The sequence below is a fragment of the Otolemur garnettii genome, unplaced genomic scaffold (assembly GCF_000181295.1).
Source record: "Otolemur garnettii isolate 467f Iridium unplaced genomic scaffold, OtoGar3 scaffold00012, whole genome shotgun sequence".
In the NCBI taxonomy this organism is placed as follows: domain Eukaryota; kingdom Metazoa; phylum Chordata; class Mammalia; order Primates; family Galagidae; genus Otolemur; species Otolemur garnettii.
Window position 1 is genome coordinate 15,157,965 of NW_003852407.1, and position 4,612 is coordinate 15,162,576.

A 4,612-nucleotide genomic window follows, 5' to 3' on the forward strand; every position below is an offset into this window, starting at 1 on the left:
AAAACACAATCTCCTTTTCTACTTTATATGTTCTTTTTACAATTCCTGGCTCATAGGAAAAGCAAAGGATGAGTTAGCGTGCCACTGTTGGTCCTGACGGCACACGTGATTGTCAGTACTCTGGGGCAGCCTCTCTAGGTCTCTGCTGCTGTGCAGGCTGTAAAGCTGGGAGAAACAAAGGGGCAGGTGTTACATCTGCATGGTTTTCTGCATCGTAAAGCAGCTCATCTCTTTTACCCTCCCAGGGAGCAGGTGCATGTACAAATGGCTTTGAGATTGCCCTCTCAGCCTTAGAAATAATCACTCAAGAAATAACAAGTCTCAAAGTGCCTGATAACTCTGGGAACCAGCTGAGTCCCAGTACCCCACTGCACATGCCCAACATAAAGATTGGCAAAGAATACCCTGGAGAGCAATCAGGACAGGGACACAAACATACCTGAGAATAGTTCACGTCCAATGTAAGGGAAACCCCTCACCGCTCAAGCAAAAGCTTCAAGTCAGGAACAATCTATTAAGAATAAGAACCTCAGGAAAAACAGCTTACCTTTCCCAAAGCTTCAGCTCACAGCTTTACACTTTTCAATTTTATTTTGAAAATGAAGTTGTATCATGGAATAGAGATGGCAGTATAGATTGCACTTAGGGCTCTGCTTTTAAATGCCAGGTAGTTCCAGGTGCCTATCTGTTCTCACAGGTGGCTCTGTCTAGACCATGGCCACACAGGTTCTGGAACATGGTATTGGGACTCTAGAATGTATGCAACTTAATGTTAATCAGAAAAGCGAAATTTCTCTTAGTAAATTTGATTCTAAGACAGACATCTGTGACTTTACTACATTCATAAATCATGTTTTTAGGCCATTAAAAATATAGTAATTCACCTTCAATATATCAATTAAAAACATATTCAAAAATCTGTCTTAAACATATATTGGCTTAGACATAAGCCAAGTTTAATTTAACTCAGAAGTTAATGAACTTTGAGGTTATATGTTGATCTAGAAAGGTATAAGTACCTACGATCTTTACAATTTCAGGCAATTTTTTCTTCCAAAAAGAGTTTTTGTTTTTTTTTTAATATCACCTGCCGACAGACAGAAGGGCTGCTGGTTTTAACTTGTTCTCATTCATTGAGACTACATTTCTGACTCTTCCCAGCTGAATCCTCAGTGCCTGGGACAGGTTTATGTCCATAACAGGCCTTCAGAGCACATCTGTATAGTTTCTTAACAAATTACCACAGCTTGGTAGCTTAAAACAAAGTATTTATTTTCTCATAATTCTGCATGCTAGAAGTTCAACATCAGTCTTACTGAGCCAAAACAAAGATGTCAAGGGGGTGCTCTCTGGAGGCTCTAAGAGGAGAACTTGTTCCTTGCCTCTTCCAGCATTTCTTGGTTTGTAGCCCCATCCCTCTTATCTCTGTCTGCACATCACCTTTTCTTTTGTGTTTATCACGTCTTCCTCTATCCTTCTAAGAATGCTCATAACTGGATTTGGGGGATACCCAGATAATTCAGGATAATCTCCCTATGCCAGGATCCTTAGTTCAATCACACTTGCAAAGATCTTTCCTTATAAGGAACACAAGTTCCAGGGATTAGGACCCGTCATCTTTGGGTGGCTGTTAGCCTACTTGTCCACTAGCAAGTGGTGATACACCATCTCAGGGACCCGAGCATGGAAACAGTGGATGTGGAGCCCCAGACAATGTGGAGGCCACACACAGATCAGAAGCCTATAAATCAAGTCTCCTGCCCCCGGGCCCTGTTCTTGCTTCTGTAGTTGTGTTGAACAACGGACTTGGACAAGAACAAAATTGGGTCTTCAGCTCCCTAAGGCCCTATATACTCTTCCCCCTCTATCCCCAAATCTTTTTTTTGTTGTTGAGACAGAGTCTCAAGTTGTTGTCCTGGGTAAAGTGCCATGGCATCACAGCTCACAGCAACCTCAAACTCATGGGCTTAAGTGATTCTTTTGCCTCAGTCTCCCAAGGAGCTAGGACTACAGGCGCTTGCCACAATGTCCAGCTTTGTGGGTGTGTGTGTAGTTGTTGTCATTGTTGTTTTAGCTGGCTGGGGCTAGGTTTGAACCTCCCAGCCTTGGTGTATGTGGCACCCTTCCCACTGAGCTACAGGTATTGCCTACCCAAATCATTTTTTAAACAGAAAGAAAAAAACCTTAATATCACAAAGAGACTAAAACCTAGTCATCTGTAACAGAAAAGTATTTGCTTTTTTTTTTTTTTTTGCAGTTTTTTTTTTTAAGCTAGGGCTGGGTTTGAACCCACCACCTCTGGCATATGAGGCGGCACCCTACTCCTTTGAGCCACAGGAGCCGCCCGTATTTGCCTTTATTTATCAGCAGTTTTGTAATTTCCATCCATATTCAAACATACAAGCATAAATATTTATGGTAATGACCAGAAAGATTAGCAATAGCATCTTACAAGTTTAAGGTACTGTTAACCTTAATACTTCTCAAAGGTCTTTTAGAGAACTTTACTATTCTGAATTCCAAATGGCTAATGGAGGCTGCCAGAAGGAGTGGCTGCAAGGAGAAAGGAAATGAGCAACAGGAAAACTTTAGTTTTACTAAAAACTACTAAGCCACTAAGTTTAAAGATACAGATTGATTTCTCTTATAGGTCTTTCTACGGACCTCTCTTTGATAGAGAGATTCTCCTAGTGGAACTGAATAATCTGAACAGAAGAGAAATGATCCAGGGGAGAAGGTTCTAGAGTCTCCCTGCAAGTAGGGCTCTCAAGGACTCTCAGCAGAGCATCTTATATATGTGTATGTATATGACAGAGTCTCACTGTGTTGCCTAGGCCGGAGGGCAGTGGCTATTCACAGGTATGATCATAGTGCACTGTGGCCTCAAACTCCTGGACTTAAGTGATCCTCCCACCTCAGCCTCCCAAGGAGCAGGGACTACAGGCACGTGCCACTGCACTGGCTGTCACTCACCTAACTGCTCCTTGACACTGGAGCACAGGGCCTCTGTGCTCACCTCCTGTGACATATCTGTCCTGTTGCTGAATTGGCAGGCATTTCGCTGGGCAAAAAAGAGACACGGCAAGAGCTGGTCCCTTACACCACATCCCATGTTCCTCAGATATTACTAAACATATCTGAGTTTAGTGAGGCCTCACTTGCTGCCTCTTGGCTTCAGGGCAGGCAAGGATGAGGCATGGATCTCTGGGCACACAGTGTTAAGAGGGCTTTGCTCCACCATGTCCGAGTTGCTCAGTTACTTGATAGCGATTAAAAACCAGTTCTGTCTTAAGGAATGTAAATATATTTCATTTTGCCCAGTTCTCAAAAATAGCATCTTTAGTCTCTAACTCCCACTGACCCCAGGGGTGGGGAGAAAGGAAAAAATATTACCCTGTAGCTTAGTACTTTCCAAAATTGTCTTCACACTAGAATTAAGAAGATGGAGATAAGATCTTTTAAACATTCCTAAGTCCAGGCCCTACTCCAGACCCATTAAATCACAATCTCTGGTGGAGACACAGAAATATCAGTAATTCTTGAAGCACAAGTGAATCCAATAAGCAGACTAGGCTGGGAACGGCTGCCCTACCTTATTCCCGTACAATGATGGGATTATTCAAGATGCCGTTCCCAGTAAAAGGGATCCTTTTTACCTAGCTATAAACAGATTAACTTCTTCTGAGAACTTTTTGATTCCTAAAATGAAATTAACATTGGATTTATTCAGCCAATTCCTTCTGAATGTGACCTTTTATTTGTAAGCAACAGCCAGCCCAGCAGAATACTAAGGACCCCCAGGAAGATATCAGTGTATCTGATAAATACAGTGTGACAAAATGCAACTTCCTTTTGTTTGGACATCATTATCCCACGTGATACAGATATCCCATATTTGTCTTCAGGGCCAAGGCCATAGGCAAATGCTCTCACAAACCATTACACCATAAGTAGAAATCTTACTCGTGCTATTTAGAACCATAAGGAAAATGAGTAATAATATCCTATGTTTCCTTTTCTTTTTTTTTTTTTTTGGTGAGACAGAGTCTCACTATGTCGCCCTCAGTGGAGTGCCATGGCATCACAGTTCACAGCAACCTCAGACTCTTGGACTTAAGCAATTCTCTTGCCTTACCCTCCCAAGTAGCTGGGACTACAGGTGCCTGCCACAATGCCTGACTCTTTTTTGTTGCAGTTGTCATGGCTGTTTAGCAGGCCCCAGGCCGTGCTCAAACCCTACTCACTGAGCTCCAAGCGCTGAGCCCCTATGTTTCCTTTTCAACAAGGTGACTAGATAAACACAGTACAGAGACTATGCCTTGCCGTCCAGGCTCTCCTGTATTATTCAACAAATGCCTGCTTGAAAGAGCTCTGTGTCTCTCAATAAGGATAGAACAGAGGTGGGGACACAGTCACAGAGGTCTACGAGGTAAATATATTCACCTTTAGCTTTTTAGTACTGCATACTGTCTATAAATCACATATGCCCAGATTTAGGAAAGCAGAGTTAGAGGTTTAGAAAGCTGGGCAAAGATGGAGTTAGTGGTATGATGATCCCTCCCCAACCCCTCCAGACAGCTACTGCAATAGTTTACCTTTTCCTGTTTACGGA